The following is a 12281-nucleotide window of genomic DNA, read 5'->3' on the forward strand; positions in this document are numbered from 1 at the left end:
TCATAACCTCAACAAGAAGAAGAGTAGGGAGCTAGCGCCAATTGAGGGCCAAGAAGATATGACCATTCAATAGTATTTTCTTGATATTTGGATGTCCAAATGTCAAAACAAGTATATATTTATGCTGTAAAGACATGTACAACATAAATATAAGTATAAAGACATATAAGTGTCAGTGGATGAGACAACAAAGTGATCACCATGTCCTCGGACGAGATGACCTTGCCTGCCACTTGCACATCCTGTTGAATCCCTTGTAGCTTGTTGATGTGGTCCTGCATGGAGGCTAATATAGCGGGGTTGAGCATCCTAATCTGGACCTCAATCGCCACCCTCTTCATGGGTGTCATCCGATTGTGTAGAGAACCAAGATGTGGCCATACATCACAGGCTTCCGTCATCGTTTTGATGTGCTCAGTCACGGATGGTGAGCAGTGTAGGAATATTAAATTCAAGCATTGTTCATCAACCTCTCTCTCTCTCTCTCTCTCTCTCTCTCTCTCTCTCTCTCTCTCTCTCTCTCTCTCTCTCTCTCTCTCTCTCTCTCTCTCTCTCTCTCTCTCTCTCTCTCTCTCTCTCTCTCTCTCTCTCTCTCTCTCTCTCTCTCTCTCTCTCTCTCTCTCTCTCTCTCTCTCTCTCTCTCTCTCTCTCTCTCTCTCTCTCTCTCAGCGTGTGTTTCAAGCTTCCGCATGGAAAAATTTGACAGTACATTGATCTTGAACTAATCCTACCTAGATGTCACACCTAAAAGGTTATAACAACTTATGCACTTTCCACCCGTCACACCTAAAGCCACTATCCCATCTACCAAAGCCATCTTTGTAGAAGCCTTGTATAATGGTCCATCATCCACCATTAGTAATTTCAAGCATTCTATTTGATATTATTGGTGTCTACTTTAGTCCTCATTAGTGTAATTATCGTGCTTTTTAATGTGATTAGCTTAATCTCATTAAGTTCTCGTAATCATTCTCAATCACGCTTAATCTAGTTGCCATTCATTTTCCTCCATACAGTCTAAATTCCATCATGGTATTAGTACTCTCATTCATGCATCCCTAATCACCTTCAATTAATAACCCTCGCATTAGGAATAGTCTTAATTTTTCCTCTCTTTAGTTTATTGAGCTCCCCATCATTCCTTAAACATATCTTAGCCTAGTCTCCAATGATTATGTTAATGAGTCTTCATTAGGCATTCTCATTACTCAATTCTCACAGAGTTGACAAGTGAGTTTCTTCATTCTGTACGAGGCAAATGCAAATATGATCCATCATAATCTAAGGTGTGGAGCCATGTGCAAATGAGGGGTCCCTCTCACTCAAATGGTAGTGTTTCCAATGCTTCCACACACAATTCTCCTCTTTCACAAGATGAACTAACACGATTGAAAAAAATTTCCATCAACAATGGGTACTTACTCCACAAGGAGAGAGTATAGGAACCTTTGGATAGACACCCGATGCCAAATTCAGCCCTTTTATGCTGATGTATGCTTTTCATCCTTGATCACCAATTTCACCAGTTACGGTGGGCTTGGCTACGAAGAAAATTTAATAAGTAAAGGATTTTCTCCAAGATCATGTAGATATGTTACGGGTGGCTAGTCAAAATGTTTGACAAGTGAAAGACAATACAAAAAGATTGCAGACGAGAAGTGTAGACCAGTTCACTTTAAGGAAGGTGATCAGGTTTTCCTTGGAGTTCCAAAAAGCTCGGTAGGAGTAGCGGACTCTTTCTTTCTCCATCCACATTATCCTATGAAATGCATGAGCTCTAAACATATCTGTACACATCAAATGAAAGATGTGGACCTTGATTACCATCCATGATAATCATGAACACTTAGGCTCTGTAGTCTACATCAACATTATCAAAAAAACCTTCAAGTAAAGAACCCTTAGCACCTTTCCCCAGTGTAGCACCATCTTGTGCTGGTTGTACAACCGGAGCATTAGCTTTGCTTAGAACTTTCACAGGCTCTGAGGCAGTCATTGTTTGTGCATGATTCACAGCCATATCTATCCCAGTTTTCTCTTCTAATGGTGTTGATACCTTCTCCTCTTTCGCAGCACATCTGCAACAGCAAAGCTTATACATTTAGCACATCTTGAGAGAATACATTAGCAGCCCCATCTTCACCAAAGACCATATATGCATAATCCCCAAGGCAACAAAGTATGTTACTTAAAAAGGATCGCCAGATATGCAAATACTTGAAATTGTTGCGTGCAAGATACCACACACCTTTCCATCTTCTCAACCGTATGTAGGTGTTGTCGGGGCTATGCACTTCCTTGCCTTCTTGCTACACAATCGTGTTCAGATCCGTGTTCCTTCATGCACTACCCTTGTCGCCATTTTTAATAGGCTTGTGCCAAGTGCTATCCTTAAAGCATGCAATGAAAGAAACAAAAAATGCAAGCTATTTTGCTCTGTTGGGAAGCTTCACACTTAGGCCACCACAACGTCAAATTCTTGCCCTCAGCCTCTTGGTCTTCAACACCTTGATCTCTCCACACCCAGTGCAAGGACCCCAGAGGCAAATTTAGTAATCTTATCTCCTTGGTTGTGTGCTCTACAGCTCCTTGTTCTTATTGTGCATGTGTGTGCATGTGCTTGTCCTTGTAGTCCTAATTCAAGATCCAACATTCGGTATCAGAGTAGGATTCTTCACTTTGAGGAAAGCCATCTACACCATCCCAAAGCTAGCTCATCTTCATCACTTTGGATGCTTGTCACATGTGTCAACCATCGTGCTCATCAAGCTCTTCAAGGTCAAGCACTCATATGCTAGTTACATGCTTATATTAATGTACTACCCTTCATAGATAAGCACATAGGCTATGAAGCACTTCTAGCTCAAGCTTCTACCCAAATCCTCTTCAAGACTCTCTCTTTCTCTGCAAGTACTCTTGGCTTGAATAGCCATTGAGGCTTCGAGAAGAGGACAATGACTAGGATGGTAGGTGCATGGTTGGAGAGGGTTTTTCCTATTAAAATGCTTGATATTTCTCCCCTCTTAGTAGTCTAGCCAGGATTATCCTTATTTGATGATAGCCACTTTGTAGATCTATCCTACTAAAGGAAGATGAAAAGTAGTCTTATGGACGTCATGAGGGATTATCCTTATTTAATGATAGCCACTTTTTAGATCTATCCTACGAAAGTAAGATGAACCTTGTAGCTTGTCAAAAATTTCATCTATACGAGGGACTAGGAATCGATTCTTGATTGTGTTCTTGTTTAGCACACAATAGTATGCACATATGTGATAGGACTCATTCTTCTTTGGCACTAACAACACAACTGGGCAAAAGGAAGATGAACTAGGTTGTACCATCCCCTTCTCAAGAACCTCATTCACTTGAGAGAGAATCTCTTCTTGTTGTGCATGAGAGACACGATATGGGGATTATTAGGGGGTGCACTATACTTAGCACAAATTCAATCCTCTGGTCATCTACTCCTTAAGAAGGAGGTAACACATTAGGAATAGAGTCTGAAAAACAATCAATATATGCTTGAAGAAAAGACATATAATTCATTTCATCATTAAAGCTAATATTTGAGAGATTGTATCATGAGGGGAAGGAGAGTCTTTTACAAAAACCATAAACACAAAAGAGAAGATTTTATTGACTTTTTTACATCATCACTAGATACAATGGTATGGCTTAAGAGAAGCATATGGCTACTCCTATAGAGATAGGTGTAAAGATAAGTCTTCATGATGTTGGAGATCAAGTCTTTGATGTCATAATCTATTAGATAGCTATTGCTTGCCTCATTTATGTATGTATTAAAAGGCCAAACATTTAGTTTGTAGTCTCTCAAACATGTATGAAAGAGTGAAAGAGAGTGAGAGATAGTGTGTGCTCATGTATGAAAGAGTGAAAGAGAGCATGTCATGGTGTGTGTGTGTGTGTGAGCGTGTGTGTGATTGACAAAGAATGAGAAGCTCCAAAGCACACAATGTAGGAGAGTATATTGTTATGTGTGCAAATACAAAGATAAGTTAGCCCTATAATGATGGCCGTACATACAATGCATGGGGTAAAAAACTTCCATGTGAGGGAAAAAGTGCCTTTATGCTCCTAAGTGTGTTCACACACATCACTATCTATATATGACAAATTTGAAGTCCCTACATGAAGCTCCACACAACTACAAGCCTTCTAACATTGTTTTCCTTGTAGTTTTTGTGAGAGGAAGATGAATTAAACTTATCGACAAGTGAGCATGTCACATCTTAATAGGAATGATTCTTGAGGTTTACCCTTTTAATAATCATAGAGGTACAAGTAATTGTAGCACTAGTCCTAAATCATTAAGAAATGACACATAGACAATCTTCCGAGAATCACCCCATAGTTAGGATTTTTGCCAATGTCAACTATGGCAAATTTATGCTTTATTCCATTCCACATGACACATAGGGTTCTATAGGCTTCCATCTACCAATTGCAAATGTATGTTTGTATTCCATTCCACATGACACATAGGGTTCTATAGGCTTCCATCTACCAATTGCAAATGCATTCTTGCTATTCAAATGGCCAGTTTGCCCCACTTTTCCCATATGGACTTTGTCGTTATCCTCACTCCTACCCTTCTATCTAGAATAGACATGGAGACTATCCTAACTATCCCCATCGGGAGGGTGGAATTTTCTTCATTAACCTCACAATATTTCTCCATTTTTTTAATAGTAGACATGGTCAATGATGTCATGTGACCTGAAAGAAGGGTCAAAGCTAACAAAACCCCCTATGACTCAGATGTTTCAAACTCAGAGGATTTTTCAAATTCTGATGATTCAAATTCAGATCAAACATAAATATTGGGGTGGTAAATCCCATTGTGCCAAGGCGATTAGCGGCAAGGAAAAGCAAGTATTTCACTTTGAAAACGATTGCAGCCGTACAGATACTAAATGCTAGAAAATACGCTGTATAATTTTTTATGCATATGTTCTACATACGGTATTATATGGAGTGGAAGTGTGGGGAGGGAGCATCTCCTCATCTGGATGGAATGACATTGAGAAGCTATAGAAAGCTTTTATCCATAGAAATTTGGGCATAAAAAACACCACACCATATATACTTATGCTTTTGGAAATTGGCCGTCGGCCAATTGAGGTACATGCTATGATCCGATTACTAAGATATGCCACTCAATTACGTTAAATGGATAACGTTGGGCTTCCCATACGGGCATGGAATGCTAGCAGGCACCTATAGAAAATGTGGAAAAATAAAGTGCTCTCAACAGGATGGGTGTTGGATATGCCAAAATGGTTTTAAGGCTGAGGAGTGGATAGATATCTGGATATGGCACCAGAAGAAATGCAATTTCCTCTATATAACTACCCATGCAAAATTACTTCTTTTTGGTTAAATTAAATGAGCACAAATATCTTAAAAATACTAAAAAGCTCTTTCTCTCTCTCTCTCTCTCTCTCTCTCTCTCTCTCTCTCTCTCTCTCTCTCTCTCTCTCTCTCTCTCTCTCTCTCTCTCTCTCTCTATTCGAATATGGGTGAGGTTATCCTTATGGGAGACTTCAACTGATGCCAGGAAGCATATTACACGGTGGATTCCGTAAACTTTTATTACCGGGGCTCATACACAAAGTGGATTCTTTGTGCGAGAAGTCGATGGGGACGCCTATCATTTTCGGGCGTTTTGTTAATTTAGTGTATACATGGGTGATTCCATAGCGGGTGATTCCGCGAAATACATATTTAAATTAATAAACATTTATGAGTTTAGAGTGCGCACTCGTGATAAATTAAGGTTAGGATTGATTTCTAACCAATTGATTTATTTATGTAGCTGAAGATTGCTAGGTATTCACTTTTGTCGGTTTAATTGTATTATTTTACTAACGATTGTGAATGCTTCAGTTGATGTGTAGAGATAGCAGCAGTGGCGGTGGAAAGCATTGAAGGATAGTGTGTATTCGAGTTATCATCTATATTTTGATGGGCGCATACCTTAGGCATGGCGCCTATATTTTATCGCACCTATTTATCAAGGCGTTTGATATTTATTTATTTTTGTATTCGCATGGGTGCACGATTTAGATATTTTTATTTGGACATTATATTGGATATGCCTGACTTCTTGGGCGCCCATTAGCTTTATTTCTATTTGGCACAAAAGCAAACTCAAAAGCCAAAAGCGTGCTATTTTGTAATTTGGGCTATTATTTGAGCTTGAAGATGATTAATATATGAAATAAATGCTTTGTGGAGCGCTCACACAAGGCATGGGGGGAGATTGCATCCAATTGGTCTCTTGTTCATGTCGTGCAAGTCTTCTACATTGATTTGTGTGCAAAAAGTAGAGTTCTTTTGTTCTTGGGGACCTTCTGATGCTCACTATGCTCGCTTACGGCATCCGATCTGTGCACCAGTGGTATCAGAGCGAAGCTGAGATCGAGAGCTTCCAATTGCTATCCACTTGCGTGAAGGCGGAGCTCCTGGAACGAACAAGCTCTACAGTCAGTTTCATCACGAACGGTCGATACGGGTGGATTCCTGGCGGTCAAGAACCTCTATCTGCAGTCTCTGATCGCGAAGGACTGGTCTGAGGAGGTGGAGGACCACGTCAACATCTCCTTCATCAAGTCGTTTTGAACAGAGAATAGATAAGCTTCCATATTCAAAAAAAAGTTTAAAAGCTTAAGTAAGCTTAGTTATAAGCTTAGAAGAAGCTTATTAAAGCTTCAAACTACGAATTCGTCAACGGGCGGCAGGAGTATATACTCATCGGTGTCAAAACGGTAGAAAACGTCCTTCTGTCCACGAAATCCACACTTAGTTACTTAAGCTCTTTAGTCCTCTAAGTCACCAAGTTAATTTACTTCTGCAAGTCACAAAGGTTAATCAAGTCACCACAGACTTATTCAACTATCCTCATAAAGGTTGTTCACGCACAAAAGCACAGAATCACAAAATTGCTCCCTGGAAGACTCTGTTCACATAGCAGACTTGCTGAACCAGTTTCAGCAAACGTAAAAGGTTATATGCAGTTTCTACGAAGACTACGAACACCACAACCGCAAAAGACAAAGATCGTAAAAGCCAAACAAAATATATAATCCTTGTATACCCGACTTTGAGCTACGCTCATCCTGCTAATCAGATTTCGAGAGTGTGAGGTTTTTTGGATTTTTACAGGATGACGGAACAAAATATTGAAGGTGATCTTCCCGAACCAACAATGGAACAAAAATTGGATTTGATTATGATGCAGCTTGATGAAGAACGAAGAGCTCGATAAGCTTTGCAAGTTCAATTGGCTAATTTACAACGATCTGCCACCCACCGAAAAAGATGGACCGCAACCCGAAGATCTTATCTGACGTACCATCGATGTGATGATTGAAGCTCAATCCATCCGCAAAGAAACAAAGATAAGTAAAAGAAATTTCAAATTTTGTACTTTCAATGGATCTCGAGATGGAAAGACTGTACTTGCATTTATCAATCAGTTTGATTATTACTTTCATGAAGAGACATATGCTGAGAAAGACAATGGATCTCGAGATGGAAAGACTGTACTTGCATTTATCAATCAGTTTGATTAAATGTGTCACTAATCATTTAGTCGATTGAGCATCTCTATGGTGGACTGTGGTTCGTAAGAGCATTGATTGTCCCACTACCTGGGAGAGTTTCCAAAAGAAGTTTTTGCAGAATTTCCTTCCTCCTCGATTCCATGAAAAAGCCATAAAGCAATGGGATCTTCTACAACAAAGAGACCGTGAACGTATTTCCCAATACACCGAACGTTTTTGGAATACCCTACTGCAACTCCGAATGCTCGAAGATGTACCTAAAGCGACTCACAAACGCAAGTTTATGTCTGGCTTACTTGGACATTACTATGTTGAAGTCAATACGTTCAAGCCTACAACCCTTGAAGATGCAATTTCTTTGGCTCATGACACTGAAGACAAGATTCGAGGAAGAGACAAGCATCCACAACAATTTCAAGCAAATGATAACTATGGTTCCAAGCCATTCAATTCAAATTTTAGAAGATTCAATTAAAGTCGTTTTCTTCCATCATCATTCCGTAAGTCTTGGACACGACCACCTGCTTTGCCATCAAATACCAATCCAAACCCTAAGCCATCTTCACAGCCAAATCCCAATATTCCTAGACTTCCTGCCATTGTCAACAATATATCTAAAGCCAAACCTATAGTTTGTTACAAATGCCATCAACCTGGACATCTAGCAGCCAATTGCCAATCGAAAAAGCCACCTGTCCATATCAATTATCTTGGAGCAATGGAAGATGAAGAACGTGAGGAAATGCCTGACTTTACAGAAGATAATGACGACATTGATACTCCTTCAGATACTTTGCCAGGTATGCCAACTCCACATTCTTTGTTGACAATGAAATGTTTAGTGCATGGTAAAGAAAAGATTATTTTGCATGATGATGGTAGCACACATGATTTTATTTCTGCAAAGTTAGTGAAAGAATTGAATTTACAAACTGTTTCTACACATTATCGCATTAAAGCAGCATTCTTAGGCACAAGATATAATGGAACACAAGAGGTGCATAACTTAGAAATTAAAATTGGTGAATACATTGAACGAAGGAATTTCCTAGTTGTACATTTGCAGTCTAGTGATATTATCCTAGGTATGCCTTGGCGTCATCAGTATAATCCTGACATAGATTATTTCATGCATTCAATTAAAATTTATTTCCAAGGAAAACAAATCACATTGCATGGTATGCACACTTCTAATAATTTTTCACTACTTACTCATACTCAAGCTAAACGTGCATTACGTAAAAGTAGTAAATCTTATTTAATTTGGGTGAATGAACTTCAAGCTAAAGAAAAACATATGCATCCTAGGCATACACAATTTCTTACTCAATTTAAAGATTGTTTTGCTGATGATTTACCACCTGGACTACCACCTTCACGACCTGAAGATCACAAAATAGATTTAATTCCTGGTACACAACCACCATGTAAAGCACCGTATAGGCATAATCAAATTGAACAAAAAGAAATTCAAAATCAAGTAGAGGAATTGCTAAACAGAGGATTAATTAGACCTAGTAGTTCTCCATTTGTCGCACCTATTTTACTCGTAAAGAAGAATAATAATACTTATCGCATGTGCATTGATTATCGTGCCCTAAATAAAATTACTGTTAAGAATACATATCCGATTTCTAGGGTAGATGATCTTATGGATAAACTACAAGGTTCTGCCATATTCAGTAAGATAGATCTTAAATCTGGTTATCATCAAGTGAGATTGGATAAATCTGATATATTCAAAACTGCATTTAGAACACAATTTGGACACTATGAATTTCTAGTGATGCCTTTTGGTCTAACTAATGCACCTGCTACATTTAGTCATATGATGAATCACATATTTCTGAAATATCAGCATTGTGTTATAGTATTCTTTGATGATATATTGGTATTCAATAAAAATGAGAATGAGCATTATGAACATCTGTCTTTAGTTTTCAAGTTGTTAAAAGATAATCAATTGTATGCTAATCCAGAAAAGAGTGAATTCTTTCAAACAGAAATTGAATATCTAGGCCATATTGTTTCATAAGAAGGTATTAATGTTGACCCTAAAAAGATAGAAGCAATTTTAAATTTGTGCATGAGTTACGTTCTTTTCTAGGTCTTGCTAGTTTTTACAGAAAGTTTGTGCGAAATTTCTCATTACTTGCTTTACCTTTGACTAAACTTTTAAAGAAAGATATTGTTTATAACTGGACTGATAATCAACAAAAATCCTTTGATTTATTGAAACATGCATTAACCCATGCTCCTGTATTACAACTACCTGATTTCAATAGACCATTCTTTTTAGTAGTTACTGATGCTAGCGGATCTGGAAGAATAGGAGCTTTCCTTATGCAAGATAATCATTCCATAGCCTACTCTAGTTGTAAATTGAAACCATCTGAACTTAAATATTCTACATATGATAAAGAATTGCTAGCTGTAGTACAAGCTTTATGTCAATGGAAACATTACTTAATGGGTTCTGAATTTATGATTAAGACTGACCAACAAAGCATTAGACATCTCCTTGGTCAACCCCAAATATTTGACCGACATATTAAATGGGCAACTTTCATTCAGAGTTTTCATCCCCTTATACAATATCAACCAGGAAAAGAGAATGTTGTAGCCGACGCTTTGAGTAGAAGACAAACAATTCATAATGATTTCTGTCATATCATTTGATTCCCTTATCTCTATGAAAGATACTTATCATCGGGATATTACTTTTCAATCTGATTGGAATAAATTAGTTGCAAATAATTGGATTCCCATTGATTCACTGTCTTACAATAATGGATTCATGTTTTATGAAAAGAGATTATGTGTTACAGTTCCATTTAGATCATTTGTTTTGAATGAGATTCATTGTCCTCCATATCAAGGTCATAGAGGTATTATATCTACTTTGCGTACATTGACTGAAGATTTTTATTGGCCACATATGAATACTGATGTATCTAACTTTGTTTCTGAATGTTTAGTTTGTCAACGAGTTAAAAGACACCGTGGTAAACAGTATGGTTTACTAATGCCATTATCTATTTCATCACGACCATGGGAACAGATTTCTATGGATTTTATTACTGGTCTACCTAACACTAAAGCTAACCATGATATGATTTGGACTGTCTCTACTCGCAAGAAAACTCTAACTGCATCTCAAGCAGCTCAATTGTTTTTGAAAACTGTGTTACTAATCATGGTTGTGATTCTAGATTTTGCAATAATTTTTGGATTACTTTGTTTTCTAACTTAGGAACAAAGATTGATTTTTCATATGTATTTCATCCTGAAACTAATGGTCAAACAGAAGCTACTAACAGTACTATTTTAGATCTTTTACGTGCTTACACTATTTCTAAACCACATACATGGGATACACATATACATTTACTTCAGTTTGCATATAACAATACACCACACACAGCTACAAAGAAAGCACCATTTGAAGTTATTTATGGATATAGATTGTCTACACCTGTTGCATCATTATCAAATAAAATTCAGAGTGCTGATGATATTGCTAATATGCACGCTACTATTTTTGATGAAGTTAAAGATATGATTGCCAAAGCCCAGCAATCATATACAAAGCAAGCAAATAAGAAAAGACAGGATATGAATTTTAAAGTTGATGACTATATTTGTTTAAGAATAGAAAAACGTAGATTACAAAGTGTAGATAAACACCCAGTTGTGAAATTAGCACCTAGATTCTATGGACCATTCAAGATCATTCACAAAATCAATGACAATGCATTTAAACTAGAACTGCCACCGCATTGGAAATTTCACAACACCTTCCATATTAGTTTATTATGACCCTTTAGAGGCCAATTACCTGTACACCCTGTCTATGAAAACCCACCTTTGTTAGATGAAGAGACTGAAATTCTTGAGCCTGAAGCTATTATAGATACTGACTTTATGACCACTAGAACTGGCCGTAGATATTCTAGATATTTGGTCAAGTTTAAAAACCATCCTATTGAAGAGGCCCAATGGATGCATGCTAGAGACTTAAATGCTTTCCCCACTCTGTTAGCTCCACATTGAGCTAATAGCAATTGAGGACAATTGCTATCCCACCCCGAGGGTATGATGCTAGGAGGCATATTACACGGTGGATTCCGTGCCACGGTGGATTCCGTAAACTTTTATTACCGGGGCTCATACACAAAGTGGATTCTTTGTGCGAGAAGTCGATGGGGACGCCTATCATTTTCGGGCGTTTTGTTAATTTAGTGTGTACATGGGTGATTCCATAGCGGGTGATTCCACGAAATACATATTTAAATTAATTAACATTTATGAGTTTAGAGTGCGCACTCGTGATAAATTAAGGTTAGGATTGATTTCTAACCAATTGATTTATTTATGTAGCTGAAGACTGCTAGGTATTCACTTTTGTCGGTTTAATTGTATTATTTTACTAACGATCGTGAATGCTTCAGTTGATGTGTAGAGATAGCAGCAGTGGCGGTGGAAAGCATTGAAGGATAGCGTGTATTCGAGTTATCATCTATATTTTGATGGGCACATACCTTAGGCATGGCGCCTATATTTTGTCGCACCTATTTATCAAGGCGTTTGATATTTATTTATTTTTGTATTCGCATGGGCGCACGATTTAGATATTTTTATTTGGACATTGTATTGGGTATGCCTGACTTCTTGGGCGCCCATTAGCTTTAT

Source organism: Lygodium microphyllum, chromosome 30 (genome assembly GCF_053477565.2).
Source record: "Lygodium microphyllum isolate KBCC chromosome 30, Lygodium_microphyllum_v1.1.10, whole genome shotgun sequence".
Taxonomy (NCBI): domain Eukaryota; kingdom Viridiplantae; phylum Streptophyta; class Polypodiopsida; order Schizaeales; family Lygodiaceae; genus Lygodium; species Lygodium microphyllum.